Below are 20,828 nucleotides of genomic sequence, written 5' to 3'. Positions count from 1 at the left end.
AAGAGCTGAAAAAGGCGGATGAGATCATTCTTACGCAACAACTCACTTCTATTTTACTTTGCCCGACAGTGCTTAAGCATTTTGACTCTTACTTTCTCGGCATCCGCTATTACTGTAAGGAGGTGGCTAGCACGTATACCACATGGTATGGACATGCCAGCTTAACCCATTAAGGACAACAAAAGAAGTACTGGTTCGATTTTTTGAAATTTCACATATATAATTGACTGCAATAGGCAACAACACAGCGAAGCCTCCGAACTCTGAAATGGGTCGAACTCTTGAGTACCTCCTGGCGGGGCTACCCAACAAGGACGCCGCTCGCGCTGAGAGTCCGTGCTTGGCCGTGACTGCCGCCATTTTGTATGCTCGCTGGTTGCCGGCTAATAAACGCCTTAACAAATTGGTGGAGAGTGCTGCGATCTCCTTCGATGCCCTTGGAGCTACGATTACGTACCCTGCCATCTACCATGTCCCACGACGCCTCTCAGCAAACGCCTCCTACAATGCCACCCCCTTGTCCCGGTGTCTCCAGGATCCGCGATACACCCATCTTCACTGGCGCCGATGGCACTGACGTGGAGGACTGGCTCGCCATTTACGAGCGCGTAAGCGTCCCCAACAAATGGGACGAGGACGGCAAGCTGACCAACTTGGTGTTTTACCTTGCGGGTGTCGCCAGGTTGTGGTACAACAACCACGTGTCTGATTTTGCCACCTGGTTCGATTTCAAGACCACAGTCATCAACGCCTTCGGCCGCCCTGCTGTTCGCAAGCTGCAAGCCGAGCAGCGCTTGCGTGAACGTGCTCAGGAGGCTGGTGAGTCATTCACCAGCTATATTGAAGATGTCCTGGACCTATGCAACAAATCCAATCACACCATGTCTGAATCTGACAAGATCCGAAAGATCATGAAAGGCATTGACGTAGATGCCTTCACGATGCCGCTCGCCAAAAACCCCGGCACAGTGGCTGAGGTCATCACACTGTGCCAGAGCTATGAGGAGCTCCGCCGGCAGCATTCGATGACCCGATGCTCCCCACCACGAGCTGCAACGCTTGCTGGCTTGGAGGCCAGTTGTGACCAAGTGGCGTTGATGGCAGACCTGAAGTCCTTCATCCGTGAGGAAATCGCGCGTCAGTTCTCGCTCCTGCCCTTTGCCCACCAACCGGATGTTCAACAATCGGCTACTACCCTTCTACCTCCCATCCGCCGAGCGATTGAACAGGAAATAACGGAGGTAATGCCTGCGTACCACCCCCACAGCCTCCGGCTCCTGCGTCCCTGAGTTACGCGCAAGTGGTCGCCAGGCCCCCCCAAGTCGTTCCAGCACCCGCCCCTCTGACCTACGCTGAAGCTGCTGCTCAACCTCCGTCCTTTGCAGCGGGTATGCCCGCTACGTATGTTGATGTAACCCCTCAGCCTCGGCTTCAGTCCACCATGCAGCCACCGTTCCATCCATCGGCCTTTACGACATGGGTGAGACCTACCCCGGTGAACAGATGGCGCACACCCGACAACCGGCCCATCTGCTTTGCCTGTGGTTACGCTGGTCACGTAGCCCGTTATTGCCATCGCGCACAGCCGGCTCCGATTTCTTCACCTGTTGCTGGCCAACTCAGCCGTCCTTATCACGAATAACCGCCGTCTATGCCACCTCGGTCTCACCCAGGTCCATCTCGAAGATCGCCGTCTCCATGACGTCGTTCCCTGTACCCCATGCGGCCAAGTGCGGCTGCTCATGAGCGGGAAAACTAGTCGTCGCAGTCCCCGAGGCAAAGACTGCGACGCTATCGCATGTGAAAGCCTTCAGAGCAGCCCCTCAAATATCATTGACGTGCTTGTGGACGGTGTTTGTGCATTGGATCTTATTGACACTGGAGCTGCCGTATCAGTTATGGACGAAAAGCTCTGCCGCTTACTTCGAAAAGTGATGACGCCACTTTCTGGGTTGTCCCTCTGTACCGCAAGTTTGCATCGCACTCATCCTACAGCAGGGTGCACAGCTCGCGTTGTCATTCAGGACGTTCTGTATGTTGCCCAGTTCATCATCATTCCGGCCTGCTCTCATGACGTCATCCAAGGATGGGACTTTCTCTCCCATCATGACGCCGTCATCCATTGTGCCGCCGCCGAAATTGAACTCTCACCCTTCTCGCATTTAACGCCAGAAGACAGTTCCTCGACACTGAGCAAGATTCTAACGAAAGACGATACAGCAGTGCCTCCGAACTCGACGACGGCTGTGTCTGTCTACTGCCCCGGTCTCTCCGATACAATTGCACTCGTTTCGCCATCCAACCGCGCTTGTAGCAGGAAAGGGTTGCTAGTACCTTTCGCGACCGTGCAGGTTAACCAGGGCAACCCGTCCCCGCACACTGTTACCTTGATTCGAGGGGAATGTCTCGGCAGAGTGAAACCAGTCGACGACGCACAAGTCCTGGGCGTACCCGATGACACGCGCTGTCACAGGTCACGTACCATCAATGCTGTTTCCACTTCTGATCCGTCGTCTGCTGATGTATTTGGCCCCTCCATCGCTGACAACCTCACGGCGGTACAGCGTTCCGAGCTTCTGGACCTGTTGCAAGAATATCGTTCTTCTTTCGATGTCCGGCGAAGTTTTCTCGATCTCACGTCCGTTGTTACGCATCGCATCGACACTGGTGCCCATCCACCTTTACGGCAACGCCCATATCGCGTGTCGCCTGCGGAACGTCAGGTAATTAATGATCAGGTTGACGATATGCTCCAACGCGACATTATTCGGCCCTCGGACAGTCCATGGGCGTCTCCTGTTATTCTTGTTGCGAAGAAAGACGGTTCTGTGCGGTTCTGTGTGGACTACAGTCGGCTCAATAATATCACTCGCAAGGATGTTTATCCACTGCCACGCATCGATGACGCAATTGACAGCCTTCATGAAGCCGATTTTTTTCTTCTCTCGATCTGCGCTCGAGGTACTGGCAAGTACCCATGGCTGATGACGCTCGACCAAAGACCGCCTTCGTCACGCCACACGGCTTGTACGAGTTCAACGTCATGCCGTTTAGTCTATGTAATGCACCTGCGACCTTTGAGCGCATGATGGACACCGTTCTGCGCAACTTGAAATGGTACACGTGCTTGTGTTACCTCGACGATGTCATTGTCTTCGCTCCGGATTTCTCCACGCATCTCCAACGTCAGAAAGAAGTTTTCGCGCGTGTGAGCAATGCCGGCTTACAACTAAATCTTAAAAAGGGCCGCTTTGCAGCACGGCAACTCACAATCCTGGGGTACGTCGGGTCCAAAGACGGCATTCTTCCTGATCCTGCCAAGCTTCGGGCCGTGGCCGAATTCCCCAAACCTGCATCTGTCAAAGAACTGCGTAGTTTCGTGGGCCTGTGCTCATACTTCCGACGCTTCATAGGAAACTTTGCCACGATAATATCACCGCTGACGAAGCTCTTTGGAAGTAACGGGCCCCTCAATTCGTGGTCATCCGAGTGCGACAACGCGTTCGCGAAGCTCTGCCATTTGTTGACGTCACCTCCCATTCTACGCCACTACGACCCTACAGCCCCAACGGAGGTGCACACGGACGCCAGTGGTGTAGGCCTCGGTGCTGTCTTGGCGCAGCGCAAACCCGGATTCCTTGAATATGTCGTAGCATATGCAAGCCGTACGCTCACGAGAGCCGAGACAAACTACACCGTCACGGAGAAAGAGTGCCTGGCGATCGTCTGGGCCCTTACAAGGTTTCGACCTTATTTGTATTATATTATCGCCCATTCGATGTCGTCACCGACCATCATGCACTATGCTGGCTTCCATCATTGAAGGATTCCTCAGGCCGTCTCACCCGTTGGGCTCTTCGCTTACAAGACTACGACATCCGTGTGCTGTACCGCAACGGACGCCAGCATGCTGACGCCGATGCCCTCTCACGCTCCCCTCTACCTCAAGACGACGTGCCCTTCTCAGTAACCTCAATTGCTGTATCTGCCATCGATGTTAAGACCCTCTTTACCGAACAGCGAAAGGATAATTGGATCGCCCCGCTGATCGACTTGCTCTCTGATCCGTCCGCAACACCATCCACGCGTGTCTTGCGTCGTCGAGCTCACCATTTCGCCATCCGTGACGGTACACCGACGCAATTACAACTCCGATGGCCGGCAGTGGTTACTCGTCATACTCCGCAGTCTGCGGTTGGAGATATGTGAATCTTTCCATTCTGATCCGCAATGTGCGCACTCTGGGGTATCCAAAACTTACCACCGCATTCGACAACGCTACTTCTGCCACGGGATGTACCGCTACGTGCAGCAGTTCATTCGCTCTTGCCTCACTTGCCAGCGCCGCAAACCGTCGGCACACATGTCGCACGCCGATCTGCAACCGTTACCTTGCCCTGACCGTCCCTTTGGGCACATATGTATCAATTTTTATAGACCACTTCCTCGGACGTCGGCTGGTAACCGCTGGGCTGTCGTTGCCGTAGACCATTTAACGCGATACGCCGAAACCGCCGCTCTCCCTGCGGCTACTACGCGCGATGTTGCGTCCTTCCTGCTGCATCGATTCATACGGCACCACGAACCACCCCAAGAGCTTCTCAGCGATCGAGGCTGTGTCTCCTTGTCGGAAGTCGTCGAAGCCATTCTGACGGAGTGACATTCTGTCCACCGCAAAACTACTGCTTACCACCCACAGACGAATGGCCTCACCGAACGCTTTAACCGCACCCTCGGCAACATGCTCTCGATGTACGTCGCTGCCAACCACTCGAATTGGGACAATATACTGCCCTTCGTCACCTACGCCTACAACACCGCCCCTCAGAGCACGACCGGTTTTTCACCTTTCTACATCCTGTATGGAAGGCACCCGTCGCACACCATGGACACGATACTCCCGTACAAGCCGGATCCATCTGAGTGTGTACCCATTTCTGAGACAGCCAGGCTTGTCGAAGGGTGTCGTGAGCTTTCCAAGACATTTACGACACATGAGCAAGAGCGGCAGAAGTGTATTCGTGATGGCTCCGCCACTTCTGAGCCCACGTTTCTTCCTGGTGCGCTTGTATGGCTCTCAATCCCGACCTCTGCAGCTGGCCTCTCTTCCAAACTACTTCCCAAATACGAAGGCCCCTACCGTGTCATCGAGCGCACCTCTCCCGTCAACTATCTGATCGAACCCGTTGAACATTCTTCGGACATGCGCCACCGTGGGCGCGGCATCGTCAACGTGGAGCGCCAGAAGGCTTATTATGACCCGTTCATATTAACAAGCTGTTAGGTCGCCAGGTGGCTCCCTCTTCGACCCCGGGGTAATTGTAGCGAAGCCTCCGAACTCTGAAATGGCTCGAACTCTTGAGTACCTCCTATTGGGGCTACCCAACAAGGACGCCGCTCGCGCTGAGAGTCCGTGCTTGGCCGTGACTGTCGCCATTTTGTATGCTCGCTGGTGGCCGGCTAATAAACGCCTTAACACTGCAAATTTTAATATATTTACGAGTTTTTGCAGATGTTTTAACTTCGTACTTTAGAAAGTATGTTGAGCCCTCGACATAGCAATAAGAAAGCTAGTGAGATGCAAAAATGAATAGTACACGAGGCCTTTGCCGAATAAATATCACATTATTCTTGGGTCATACCGATAATCAAAGCCCCCACGCTTTAAGAAAAGCGTAAACTTGTGCTTCTTGCAACACTATTTCAATATATTGTGCCACACCTGCATTTTTTTCTTGAGCTTTGTGAAAATGTCGGTATGAATGGTGCAATGGCAAGCTCATGAGCTTGCCATTGCACTATTTGTACAGACATTTTCACAAATCAAGAGATCTGTAGCACCCGCTGCAGTGGGTGCTACAGATCTCTTGATTCTTCTGTTACGGAAAACAACAATAGGTGAGTGTATTGCTATTATGTGACTGAGAAAAAAATGAATAGTCAACATGTAAAAGCCCTGCTGAAACATACACTGCAGTTGCAGACTCTGTATGCATTGTCAGCAGCCATTTCTACCATCTGGGTAATGTGGGCCAGTACTGTCTCATGGATTAATTATTCATAGTTTATCGCAGCCTGGTCGTACAGTACAGCCTTTTCTATGACATGTTACAGCGGCTTACAAGAGTTCTCCATGAAATAAAGTTTTCTTTTTCTTTTTGTTTCTTTTGAGTGGATGGCATCTTTGTTTATACAAAACGTAGAGACTATACTGTGTTGTCATACGGTATCGTAGCGACTTTGCTTTTGTCTTTGGCCTCTACGAAACAGCATTATTTTCGTTATCAAGACAGAAACTACAACACCCAGTCTCCTTTTGTTCCATATTTTTTAGAGGCGAAGAAGCGTGGGTCGGCTGCCCCTGATGTATGTAGTACGTAGTCACCTCGTTTCGGAATTCACCGTTGTATGATAGTTGTTGGGGCGATAAACAAATGCAGATGCTAACAAACAGATGGCATCCACGTCGTTTTAGGGTCAACAAGCAAAAGTAATTTTATATTTATGCTAGGGGGTACTTTCATTTTAGGGGCGATGCTCCTTAGGACGTGGGTCGTGCGTCCGCTATGTTTAGTAGTAGTAGTAGTAGTAGTAGTAGTAGTAGTAGTAGTAGCAGTAGTAGTAGTAGTAGTAGTTGTTGTTGTTGTTTTAAGTATCCTCCTCTTGTTTAGTTCTTGATGGCGGTACTTCTGTATAATGAATATATTATGACGAATTAGTTGTAACGAAGTTCATTGGCCATGAACTCGGGAACTAACAATTGCAGCGGACCCGAAGATGAACAGGTGGTGACAATGGACTGCTGTACAGATGAGTACGAAGCTCATAATGGTTGCCTACACTAATTTCCCCACGTGGAAGTAGCCAATCTGGCTGCTGTGGGCAGGTAGTCAAGGTGATGACAAACGTCGTGTGAAAAGCTTCATGAGGGAAACGTTACGACTTCGGTGCTGCGGTAACCGTGGTCAGTCGGCACGACAAAAGGTGTCAAACGATAGCTGACAGGTAAAGTCTGCTCCAAAACTACACATGGGCCGATGAATAGAGGCTGGAACTTATCGCACAGACCAGGTGTGCTAATTGGTATCAATAGCAGCACCTCGTTACCCGGCCGAAATGATACCACACGATGAGAGGTGTCGTAGACGGCCTTCCCTGCTTGTTGCGTAGCTTCCGTGATGATACGTGCGCGCTGTCTGCACTGAGAAAGGCTAGAAATATATTATTCGCAAGAGGACCGTGATGGAGGGCAATTGTTGGTAAAGAAAGGAACGTCGATAAACAAAGTACGTGAACATCTGTAAACGAGATTGAACGGTGAGTAGCCGGTTGTGTGTTTAGAAAAAGTGGGTAACAATTTAGAGTACTATAGGTACTCTACTATAGGAGAGCATAAAGCCGTCCCGCAATCCGTAAAAAATCAGCCGGTTGTGTGCTGAACAGAATTGTTGTAGGCGAAAGTGAGGAACGGTAGAAGTTCATCCCAGTTTTTGTGAGTCGGTTGAATGTAAACGGCGATCATGTCAGCAAGGGTTCGATGAAATATCTCGGTCAGACCATTTGTTTGAGGATGGTAGCTAGACGCCGTCTTGTGTGTAGTGCCAGAAACGCGTACAACTTCACAAAAAGCGGTGATAGGAACACGTTTCCATGGTCGCTTAAAAGCACGCGAGCAGCACCATGACATAGAATTATGGCCTGAAGGACGAAGTCAGCAACTTCCGATGCTGAACCAGTAACCACTGATGTCTCGGCGTAGCGTGTCAGGTGGTATACTATCCGTCTATTTCCAGCGCCGGTAACGGGAAGGGGCCCATAAAACTCGACACCGACGAACTCAAAATGCGTTGTAGGGCACGTAGTTGGCTGTAATTGACCGGCAGGAGGAGATGTCGGAAGTTTGCGAAGTTCGCACATGGAGCAGGATCCCACGTACCTCGCTACGCTGGTAGAAAGGTCAGGCCAATAAAAGCGGGTTTGAATGCAGTCATAGGTTTTGTGAAGGCTGAGGTGGCCAGTAGTCAAATCGTCATGAAAGGCGTTAAGTACATGATGTCGTAGAGTGCGTGGAAGAACAGGTAGCCAGCGTTGACCATCAGGCTGATAAATGTGACAATACAGCACACCATCCTGAAGCTTAAAGTGCTCGAGTTGTCGACGAAGCCGTGCATTGGGTGGGCCCGTAGCTCTTGAGAAATGGTCTATAATGCGCCTACAGTACGGGTTAGCCTGCTGGCGAGAAATGAAGGGTTGGTCACCGTTGATGGGTGGTTGGTACAGCGAGGCGAGCAAGGTAACAGAACTGGGAGTCACGTCTGCACTGGTGTTGTTGGAGATGGCAGCGGGACTGTCGAATAGAGTCGTAGGTATATGGACAACAAGAAAGAGCGTCCGCATCTTGGTGTTTTTGCCAGATTTAAAACTAATCTGAAACCGATACTCCTGTATGTGTAAAATCCAATGACACAAGTGTTCGGACAAGTTATTCATTGTAGAAAGTCACCATAAGACGTGGTTGTCCTTAACGTTTGTGAATGAACGGCCGTACACATGACGGAACTTCTGAGCGGACCAAACCACAGTGAGGCACTCCTGCTCAGTGATGGCATAGTTCTTTTCGGTGGCAGTAAGCACTCGGCTGGCGCATGCGACGACCCTTTCCCGTCCAGAGTCATCGCGTTGAAAGAGAACAGCACCTTCACCGCAACCACCGCAACCACTGGCGTCGGTATGCAGGTACATACAGTGTCTGTATGTACCGGCGTCGGTGTCTGGCGTCGCGTTGTATCAGTGTCTGTATCCTTGTTTTGTGTTCCGTCGCGATATTCCGTTGCGCTGTAATTGATGTCCACTGTTCGTGTGAATAGATTTCTCAAAATAAATTATGCAAAATGTATACAATTCACGAGCAATACAAGGTTTTTGTTGTTGCTAAAGCACAAGCACTACACTTTTAAATGCGAAGCATTTCTTAGCGAAATTCTGTGACTTTGAGCGTATCTATCTATCTATCTATCTATCTATCTATCTATCTATCTATCTATCTATCTATCTATCTATCTATCTATCTATCTATCTATCTATCTATCTATCTATTTTTGTAAATCATGCAAATCATGTGTACACGCCACGCTCCTGGTGCGCTCGCGGTCGCTTCGCTAGCTTCACATATACGCCCCGCCACGGTGGTCTAGTGGCTAAGGTACTCAGCTGCTGACCCGCAGGTCGCGGGATCGAATCCTGGCTGTGGCGGCTGCGTTTCCGATGGAGGCGGAAATGTTGTAGGCCCGTGTACTCAGATTTGGGTGCACGTTAAAGAACCCCGGGTGGTCAAAATTTCCGGAGCCCTCCACTACGGCGTCTCTCATAATCAAATAGTGGTTTTGGGACGTTGAACCCCACAAATCAATCAGCTTCACATATACCAAATTTGCTGCTACGTGATGTGAATAGACTGCGAAGTTATATGACTGGCGCAAACATAATGATGATGACATGCGTGTCATGTAAGAACATGACTACATAGTATGCTCATGATGTTCTCGCAGCCGTTTCGCTAGCTTCACATATACGAAATTTGGTATTACGTGACGTGAATGGATGACAAAGGCAAGCGACACGTCTAAGCATGGTATTTATATTATGCGTGTCATGTAAAATACGACTACATGCTACACTCATAGCGCTCTCGCGGTCATTTCGCTAGTTTCGCATATACCGAATTTGATATTAGGAGACGTGAATAAAATACGAAGGTAAATGACACATCCAGACATGATAATCACGACATGCATGTCACGTAAAGCATGACTACATGCTACTACGTTTATGGTGCACTGTCACGTGTTTCGCTAGCTTCACATATGCCAAATTTGGTGTTACGTGACGTCAGTGAACGATGAACACAAGCAGGCCCAAGCACGATAATCCCTTCATTGAACTCATGTACAGCATAATTTACGTCCACCTCATAACGTTGTACTGATTTTAAACTGACATACGAACCTTCCTTATTCGCTGTTTGCATATCATTGATTTTCACTGTACGTGGGACTTGCTGTCTTTTAAAATTCCTGATTAAGGATGTGCACTTTGTAGAGTACACTAATGCACAATGAGTGATTCCTTGTGGACCTTCGAACCCTCAACAAGCCCAAGATGCCTTAGATGATGCCATGCTCGGCTGCCTTGACTTTGCGGCCCAAGAAACCTTGGTCCGGCGAGTACGGACAGCGGCTACGACAAATTTTTACTTGACCGTACTCTCCGTCTGGTAAAGTAAGGGAGCTGGCCCCCTAGAGGCTTGTTTGCTAAACAGCCTCTCTGTAAACAACAATTGAATAACCTCACCAGCTTACCACAACGACCACCTGCTGCCCATGGACTACACATGCAGCTGTCTTATAGAAGAGTAGGGCTTATTCTAATAGTTTACATTTTTTCTTAATAAGCAGCTCTCAGGAACCAGAAGCACGGAAGAAAAAAAGAACAGGAGGAGCGTATCTAGCGTGTACATGCAAACTGATTAAGAAGGCACTAGCTTTTTGGGTTCCTGTTACAGTTCCGGCCATGCTCCTATTTCATTTTTTTCCCTACTGGGCTCACAGGATGTGCGGGTAGCTCTCCTGACGAGCAATGACGAATCAGCAAAGCTGAAGCACGGCCGGTCTACGCTGCATCTGCGCGCGCTTCTTTCCTAATGACCTTCTAATCTGTCGCGAAAACAATGGGATAGTTTCTGAGTATGCTCCGGCACCCGTCGGTAGGGGCACAGCGACCGTCACCTTGCATTTCCTGCGCCGCGCCCACGGCACATAATTGTTGCTCGATGTGATACTGCGGAATGGGGCTTCTCGACGAGAAGAGCGAGGGGAAATATTTAGGAAATCGGGGGTAGAGGGAGCATTGTTTTCTAAAAAAAACTTTTTTTTTTACGGCTCACCACATAAAGTAGGTATGCATGTGCTCGTGGATAATCAGGCTGACACTCAGTGAAAACGCGGAAGAATCAGCTAACGAGGAATATTGCTTGAGGCATAAAGCCCTGACAATAATCACTGAGAGAGATGTCATTGCATTCGCTCCAATGTCATGAGAAGTTGTGGCCGAGTATACGTGTTAAACTAGTGTTCAAGGCACTCAATTTCAGAGCAAGGGGCTCAGCTTCGAGCCTCAGCTCCTTGGAAAAAATATTGTTTAGTTTCATAGGGTGTTTTTTTTTTTGGTGCATGGAAGCCGTGGGTAGTGAGGGTTTTTTGGAACACCACCATCTATACCTGGTCAGTCAATACAAGCTTTGCTTAAAAACAAAAAGGCGTGGTTAGTGTTTTAGGGCAACGTATTGAAAGCTAAATAGCAGAGTTATTGCATGGAGTACTTCAGGGGCCCTTCCTGTATTCATCCCATGCCTCGTGTCGTAGGTTGGCGTAATGCTCATTGCTATGCAGCTCCTAGCATAGCCTAGAGAGGGGGTGAGAAAAGAGAACGAGGTGGAGGAAAAATAAAGAAGGCGAGAAGGCAAACTGAGGAGCTGAAAATGAAATGGAGTGTAAATCATATAATATATCCATATATATTCATACATAGTACACTAAGGGATAAGAAAGGGAAGTGGGGGTGAAGAGAAGGAAGAAGGAGGGGGCCGTGTTGCTTTACGATTTGTAACAGCACGTCGTATCATAACGAAATCATCCTATCCAAAACCCAAATTGTAGCTGATGTGGGGAAGAATGTGACACAACAGATGCTTAATACCAAGCGATGGGAGAGATGTTTAGGTTGTTGAGGGGGAGGGGAGCAGGAATTGAATTTCAGGCATTCCTTCGGGAGGTTATCTCGTGCACATCGGGGGTGTCGAAAGGGCCTCGAAGGGGCGCATTCTCATTTCACGGACCAGCGCGCACATTCGGGAAGCATTGAATCGGCGGTTAGAGTGACATGGAGAGAGAACGTGCAAGGAGAAGGTGGCGAAAAAAAAAAAAGCCTCGTCGGTTTTAAGCTTTCGTCCACTAGTTTCACATCCATTCGTGGGCTGCGCAGTGGATTGCGGAGCTGCTGCGACGTGAGCGTACAGAGGCGAAATGTTCGCTTCAGCGCCCTAAAAGTGATAGAGAAAACTTCTTGTTTTGTTACTTCTGAACTTCGAAAGATGCTTGATCGTAAGAGGTTTTTGTATTTGTACGGTTAAATCGAGTCATGGGGGGAACGATTTCGTGAGGTAATCTGCCGACCGACGTGCTGATTTGGAAAAAAAAAGTATATAGCTTGGTTTCATGGCAAACTCTGACGCTACTCGCCGCTGCCGTGGCGCCCGCGTTTTGCTAATAGTTGATGACAGGGCACAGGCAAGGACCCCGCCACGCGACCCTGCACTGTACTGCAGCATTAACAGCGAACGCTCGGTATACTAATGCCACGCCCTAACGACTAAGGCAAACAGCCGAACTGTCAGAAACTTTCCCTTCACGAAGATACACGTGTTACATTTTTATTTGGTACTTGCGATACGTACTTGCACTGTTCCCTTGTTCTGAACAGTCCCTGTGGAACTCAGCTTGAGTATTTCAGCTATGGCATGTTTGACTGAAATCCAGGGAAGCGTACTGGCGTACTTGCCAGGAGGAGGGGTGATTCTTATCGAACGTGCTCAAAGGGGTCCACAAAACGAGTGTTGCTTGGCAAAATGCACTGGCGCCACACAACATGCTTCGAACTATGACGCTGGCGCCAGCAGATCGTAGACATGGTTGGCGGGGTTCGGTCGGTAGCGTGGTGCAATAAACTAATGTGTTCGCCGCTTGATTCCACTCGCGAGCTTGTTGCTAATTTGGAGTAGACTATGCGTTGCGTTGTAATCTACGAAAGTCACTCACAGTGATTCGGTTGCCGATAGCTTTGTGGGTTCGCTCAAGTGTTGCTTGCATTCCGATTCAAGCATTAGTGAAGTGAAAGCCCTGGGAAGTCCATTAGCGATCCCGGTTGATCATTTATCTCTTACAGTTTTGAATTAGGTAATGATGCTGTCGGAGTTGAAGGAAGGACTCATTACTGCAAGTTGCAAGAGATACGTGCCTTAATTACCTAGCACTGGGAATTGCAGAAATGATCAATGTTAGTTGGTATGGTGGTTTTGTTTTTTCGAGTGTTATATAATAGAAGTTCGGCAGTAAAGTCTCACTACAGGGTAATTTCAGAATTAGCAGGAGTTGCCTGATCTTTATATTTATTCTAATATTTTCAACATTCGGCAGAAATTGCTTACGTATGTGTTTTGGCGATCTGCTTTTTGAATAGCTAAAAGGGCTAGGCAAGACTGGGTAACGGTACGAAAAGCATAAATACGAAGCTATTCATGAAGTTTTCGTGCGTGCACTTTCGTGACAGTACCTATAGGTTTGTGATGCATACTTCCATAACACTATTCTGTTTAGAGCATCTGAGATTGCTAGTCAACTTGTCAGCATGGGCTACGGCGGAAATTTTTAATTCTGCTCTGACCAAGCATTGTACACGATAAGAAGTTAGGGCAACCGCAATAACTCTAGTGATGAATACTTGGCCTTTAGTGATAACTGTAGTGATGAATTCTATGGCGACTGTATTCATCTAAACAGTTGAAACATTAAGTGGTGCCTGCCATACATATAAGTAATCCTCTATGCTATGAAACGTTGGCAGAAAATCAGTGAGGCTGAATAAATTTGCCTTACCAAGACTACCGCACGTTATTTGTGCTTATAATCAGAATGAAGGTACTTAAGCTATAAAGGTTGTAGTGTACAGCGTAAAACCTAAGGTAACAAGGTAGTCTTTGTCTTACCAGTACCACACGTGTCAGGGCCCTTTTTTGCAAACTTTTCATGGAGTTTAGCGAGAATACTTCTTCCTTCAACATAAGTTTCCCTTCGGCGTGCTTCCCTTAATCAAAACTAGTGAGTTGAAACCTGCCACGGTGGTCACACTTTGATGAAAGTGATATCTATAGAGGTACGTGTACTGTGTATTGTGAGAGCCCGTTAAAAACTACCACACGGTCAAAATTTCTAGAGCTCTCGACTACGGCATCTGTAATAATCAGATCAAAGTTTTAGGGACGTGAAACTCCGGATAAGACTGCATAATTATGGGGGCGTGCCTCACAATCACATTACTTTATTGATACGTAAAATGCTAGGCACTGGTGGTTGCAAAACCTTGCATGATGAAAACATTCTATTCATTCTGTATATAAGTGTGATAAAATTGTGGCAGTTGAAGTCCATTGTTGACAATAATGCAATAATAGTGTGGGATTTCACGTCCAAAATTCAGGATATGATTAGGAGAAAGGCCGTAAAAATGCCTTTTCTAGAAAAAGACGCACATGCATAATATATACGTGTTGTTATGGTGCCCCAGACATGCGCAATAATTGCTTATTAATATGACAATCGCACAAGCATGAACGCTCTACCTTGAGCAACATTGGTGGGCGCTGCAGATGGGGTCGACCGCTTCAAGTACCCGATGCCGTTAGGAGTGAACAAACAGACAAATGTACAGACCCACAGTCATACAGACAGACAGACAGACAGACAGACAGACAGACAGACAGACAGACAGACAGACAGACAGACAGACAGACCAAAATTTTTGCGTCGAAGGTCCCCAAGAAATACTATCGTCTTTAAAAATCTTATTGCATTTCGATCATCTGGGGCTGCTTAACGTAACCCTCAATCTAAGCACATGGGCCTCAAACATTACGCTTCATTGAAAACGCGGCTACCGACGCCGGGGTTAGATCTCGCGACCAGCCGTTGAACTGTTGATAACTGTCACCACTATAATACCACAACAACTAAAGTTCACTGTCAAAGACACTGCTTTCTGTAATTGGCAAGTGTGATGCAAACAACAAGCGAACCCTAAATAAAACGAGAAGAGAGAATAATTGTTACAGATACCTTCTAGACGGATTCTATTGCAACTCTCTCAGAAAAGTGTTTCCGTTAAGGAACTTTGTGTGCCGCAAAGGAGAGAGCAGGGGGCTGTTACTTTCAGCGCACTCAGCTGAGTGGCTTGTCAGCGCCGTCGTGTCGTGAAGGGCAATGTGCCACATTTTATGCGCATCCGACGACGCAGTGCTCACGGCAGCTGACGTTTATATCGCGACCTGCCACCCGCACGTGGCCTTGCGCTGAGTGAAACATGGGACATCGAGATGTCGTTGGTCGGTTCCGCTGACGCCAGCATCATGTTTCTTCCGATTCATCCTGCCTAACTTCTGCTTATCTTTGCAATTCTGAACGTGTCGACGCTATTTGTGCCCGCAAGCGACGTCATTTTTTGGGTACTTCACTATTCCTTCGCAGACCGAACTGCCAACGCATGCGACTAAGCACACCAGGACATCGCTGACGTTCAACCGTATCTTTATTGTTCTTAGAAGGGCAAACGACCAAAGCGAGTTCAGTTATGCAGTCGCAGCCGTCAAAACAAGGTGGAAATCTATGCGAAACCGAATGCGAATTCAAAGCTTCGTGCTGGAACATGACTAACTGTGGAAGTTTTGGCTTTCTGCAAGATATTGACTACGCGGTAAGTCCTAACTTACGTGAGGTGCGACATCACTCGCTACGCCAATGTTTGTCTTTTCGCAAATAAGCAGGGTACCCGCTAATCATCGTTAGGAAGTTATGTGCAGCTTGTTGGCGCTGCAAGTGGCTGATGGCGATAAAAGAATTCCGGGTGAGCAAGTTGCGATGGGTGGGAATCATACCACGCACTCGTTGCGCAATTAGCATTGATGATGACTGGTTGTTACATTACTCTTCTTTCGTGCTTTATTACAAAGTTGAGGCACTTCCTCGCCCAACATGTCGTATATATAGATGATCTTGCAAGTGAGTTTCCAGCCCCAGTGTAACCTCCGTGCTAGCATACTTGAATGACACACAGAGGGTGCGGGTTCAAATCACATTCCATGTAGGGTGTATTTCTACCATTTCATTTTGTCATGTTTCTTGGTTGCTTTTTCATGTCTATAGGTTACGGCCCCGACGGCGACGTTGCTTGACGCATCAATGATTGCCAAAGAGCTGCGCTTTCAAAAGGAAGCGCGAAAGGCACGGCAGCCTGTTTAGCGCTTGTGCCTATGCCTGATAAATTTGACCTGATGTCGCTTGTGATCTACGGCTGGCTGATGCGTATCGCATTGTTCTCGCTTACATAATATACCTAGAAAACAAGTATCTAGAGCGGTAGATCTACGTTCTCCTCTAGATGCGCAGACAAGAAACCACGCGTGCCGTTGGCCTTGAAGTTTAGCCCCCCCCCCTCCCCCAAGCTCGGCGCTATATATAGTTTCAGTTTCAGGGAACATGTGCGCTCGTGGAGCTTGCGGGCATCCTAAGATCTGTCTGGACGGATGAAAGTTAACGTGGATGTTAACATTTATTGGCTTTCACCTGCATTTAGAAATAAATAAATTTAATTGAACTGTAATTACCCTATGCTTTGTTTATTTGTCTTTCGAAGTCCTTATTTAGTGAATTTGCATCGTGCAAAGCAGGCGAAGACTAGTGCTTAGCGCTTGTCTTGCCCCCTTCCCCACGGTGGTCTAGTGGCTAAGGTACTAGGCTGCTGACGTGCACGTCGCCGTATTGAATCCCGGCTTCGGCTGCTGCATTTTCGATGGAGGCGAAAGTGCAGTAGGCCCGTGTACTTAGATTTGGGTGCACGTTACGCTAAAGTCCACGTTCGTGGACATCTTCTCAAAATGACCAGAAGTACAGTATTCAAAAACTTCGAACGAATTCCTGCTCAGTGTATTTGCATGGAAAGGATATCTTGAATAGGTAGTTTGCGACAACGGGCCCCAGTTCACGTCAAAGAAATTTGTCAACTTCTTACAAGAACGAGTGATCCACCTGTCGCATTCACCTGCTTATCACACGCAGTCAAACGGACCGATAAAGTGGTACAACGGCACGTTCAAGGCTTACCTCCGATTTTCCCGTCTGAGACAACGTCCGCTGCGAACGGCTGTACGGGATTATATCGTCGCATGCAGGTGTACACGACACGCCACAACAGGAGTGGCCCCTGCGGTGCTGTTACATGGAAGGCTGCCAAGAACGAAGCTTGACATCTTCGGCTTATCGCCTGAGTCCTTCGCAAAGGCACCCCCCCCCCCCCCACCCCCCTTGGAGTTGGGCGGGAGAGAGCACGCCAATCGCCCACGTCTTCCTGGTGAGTGTTACGTCGCGGCTGCCGAGAAGCGCACTGGCTTGCAGCCGCCGCCCGCTCACACTCCTCTAAATATCCGGCCATCAGCTCGAAAATAGGTGAAGTAAGCTCTGTTTATAGAACAGTCGTATCATCCTAGTCGAGTTTCGGTGTTTTTGTAGCATTTGAAAGATTTTGTTCAGTATCCATTTAACGTCTTCCTTGCTTGTAGACTTGATTATCAAAGACTGTCATTTTATTTTCCTTTTGCCGAAGCAACTTTTTAAAGTTATGTTCAGTTTTTCTTTTCAACGTTGTGATGAGTTACGGACCTTTTCAATGTGTGCTCAAATTATGGGGCTTTTGAGTATTTTACCTTTTGATGTCAGTGCACTTAAGACCTATGCACATTGAAATAACTACGGTCTATGACAAGACTGGCGACACGACCGCACGAATTGAGTGTACCCGGTCTCTTGCAGACGATAGCGGCGGAATCAAAGAAGTTTCTACAACTTGCCTTCGGGGAAGTTTAGGGGCGAATGAACTTCTCTGCTCGTTTCCGGTAGCGAAAAATAAGTGTTTTCTTTTTTGTTATATCTCTGGCGCCTTTTGGGAAAACAGGGACCTCACTTCCCCTCTAAACGGAAATGAACAGCCGCGAACTTCAAAGTTTTAATTAAAGGTGTTGTCTCTTTAAGGCGACTGCATTTTTTCTGCACTAGGTTCTATAAAGAAAGAATAAACAGCAGCAACGAGATGACTTTTCTCCGAATTCACCGCAGTTCAACACTTGGAAGTCTGGTATCGGTGAATGAAAGGGCACTCGTTTTCGTGGCTTCCTGTTTTTAGCGCAGGAAAGACAAAAAGAAAAAGAAAGACGTTTCTTTCCGTGCAACATCTTGACAATACTTACTTGGTGGCCCGAGAGCTTACGATCCTTAGGGCGACAAATACAGCAAACATTGTGGAACACCGTCGAAGCCACATACTGTTATTTCAGAGAGGAAAAGCGATGATGTTCGAAATAGCAAATATCACCTTGCTTGGAGATGTATATCTGTGTGATTATAACAGAAATTGAAGCTGAAAGGGACGGAGGCTTCGCTAATGCAATCGAAAGCACGTGGTTGCACATGAGGCTAAAGGAACAAATTGCGATAATTGCTATTAACAAGACATGCCGCTTACCAAGCGACTGAACCTGACCTAGTCGTGTAATGTGTACCTATCTTTTTAGTATGTTTGGCTTTGAAGATCTCCCAAGCCTTTCTTGTGTGCAGAGAAACATGTTGCTAATCCCGAATTGGTTAAACTGACTTGCATTCCTTTTTTTTTCTTTCTTCGTAAAATGGTTCAAATCAACTAGCCCCATTCATTGAATGCGGTGAAAATAGGCGAGGTGTCTTAAACTCACCTTACCTAGCTGGCCCCAGTCGGGAAATTTAGTCAAGCATGGTGATGATGATTGGAGCGGAAAAAGGTGGGTGTAGGAGTAGTCTGAACGAAACATCAGGCATATTGCGTCATCAATTGGAAGAACACGGCTCTCTCCAAGCTCAAATATGTTTCACTTCTGGCAAGGATTACACCACCTTACTTGAGAAACATTGATGCCGATGTACAGAATGACCGTAGACTAAAGGTCGAGTAATATTGATAGTTTTCATGGCGCGGTGGTACGTCAACACAGGATGCCTACCAGAAAACAAGGGGGCAACGCAGCTGTGTATTTTGAGACCCCTGCAAAAGACAGTCACACGTGACGTCACCCTTGTTCTTTTTCTCTTTTATTTTAATTCCCGAAGTTTCTTCTCTGGGTGTAGAGTAGCTGATGGGCCGTGCGTCATGCATGAAGAGATGCTTATACTGTTCCCAGCCTACGGATTGTGTGAAATTTATAGTGTAAATATTTAGGTCGCTGTCAACATCCTAAAAAGAGAAGGGTGATCTATAATGCGAGCAGCACCCATCCTTTGAACAAGTACCTTCAGTATTGTAAAAGAGCTAATATTTGCATAATCTTAAACTATCAGTAAGTAGCTTAAGTACCTAAAGTAGCTTCAGGGTCCAAGTAATAAAATATTGCGGCTACCTACAAATTGCCTTGCCAAAACAAAAGCAGGACTTAGGAGAGAACGACCAGACACACGCAGCTGATTCGTTTGAGCTGATTATCGTCGCCGTTGTATCGGTTCTTCCTGCGACACTTACGAAGAGAAAAAGAGGCCTTGGTAACCACATGCTCAGTAATGCTCGGAATGATACAACCACATTGGTTTTGCGAAGGTCTCCTCTTGTTTTGTTCATACGCATGTACTTTATTTGAAGGGAAAAAACTTACTTCCTATGAGTTTCTCTTTAAGTAGCCACATCTGCCATGTTATCTGCGCCAAAATCATCCAAACAATCCGTTACTCCAGCTGTAAGGCATGCAGCATGTTGCTTCCGCAGCAATTCACCGTTTAGCACACACATCCTATCAACGCAAAACAAATCCTACGCGACAGTCAGTCGGCGCCTCCCACATTTCAACGGCAGCGTAGGCGTAACTAGCTTCTCGCGTGAGACAGATAACAAACAGCCCCCAACAATCACCCGGGTAGCGAGAGGCAACGCAGTCGTCGTTCGTTATTCGCTCGAAGGCCGCACGCCGCCACATTTGCAGAACAAGGGTGTGGCAGCGAAGGTGGCGGAGAGCGTATAAGGGTATCGGCGTGACCACAGGACACGCAACTCGCGGGGAAGTGCGAGTGAATCCCTACATGCGGCGTGCGACAAACGGCCTCCATGTCGGGGTCGCCATAAATCGTCCAGGGGTCACGGCGTCTGCCCGTCACTCTGCCGCGCTCCATCGCACTGCTCCTGCCTCTCTAGGGGGACGGCTGGCCTTATTACTTCCAGCTCGTTGCCAGCGCCACTGGAGCGAGTCTTCTATCTCTTGGCTCACGTTACGACGCCCTTCCTTACGCGATGGCGCCCGCACACACGGGAACCTTCTCTATATCTACGTTCGATTCCGCACTCGCCAATCCTTTTCGCTTATTTCCTTGGGATGTCATGTTAAATGATCCCTGATCGGTTCTTTTCCTGTCCAGGTTGTTGGTCATCGGGCCAATGGTCCTACAAACGAAGACGATGATTACTCTCCGTAAACAGAACGGCCACCGCAGTACCGATAATTCCGGCCGCGAGAGGTAGCATTAGGCCCTATGGTGGTAGGGCTGGGTGAAGCGTGTACATATCAAGGATATGTCACCCTTTTCTCTGCGCAATATGAATGCAGAGTTGCCGTGAGACACAATATCATACTAATTGCCTTATGAGATTATATTCACCATAGGACTTTTGCCTTCCCTCTGCTTTGTGTCCATCGCTTGGAGTGCAATGCTTTTTTATTTGACGTATGCTTCCCATCATTCAAGTTCTCGGAGCATTGCGTAGACATCTGTGCAGCTCATTGTGGCTCCAGAACATAAGCCAGCGCTGCGAAGCTTCGACACCATGTAAGATTGCGGAATATCCGAAGGAGGTATTGTAAAAAGAAGTGCCAGTCATTTCTTGTGAATTCGTTTTAATAATGAGTGATGCACGGAAGTACATATGTAGTCATTTGCCAA

General features: G+C 47.9%; 1 long non-coding RNA gene across 1 annotated transcript in view; it reads right to left on the bottom strand.

The window, feature by feature from the left end:
- The window catches only part of LOC142814617 (uncharacterized), a 102,803-nt gene extending 85,459 nt beyond the window's left edge, over positions 1-17,344 (bottom strand). Inside the window, exon 1 of the long non-coding RNA XR_012894984.1 lies at positions 16,986-17,344. This is a non-coding gene — a long non-coding RNA (uncharacterized LOC142814617). The remainder of the gene's footprint in view (positions 1-16,985) is intronic.
- Between the last annotated feature and the right edge of the window lie 3,484 nt (positions 17,345-20,828).

This window comes from Rhipicephalus microplus, chromosome 4 (assembly GCF_043290135.1).
Source record: "Rhipicephalus microplus isolate Deutch F79 chromosome 4, USDA_Rmic, whole genome shotgun sequence".
Classification (NCBI taxonomy): Eukaryota; Metazoa; Arthropoda; class Arachnida; order Ixodida; family Ixodidae; genus Rhipicephalus; species Rhipicephalus microplus.
The sequence above is the reverse complement of the archived record's forward strand: the minus strand, read 5'-3'. Positions and strand labels throughout refer to the sequence as shown.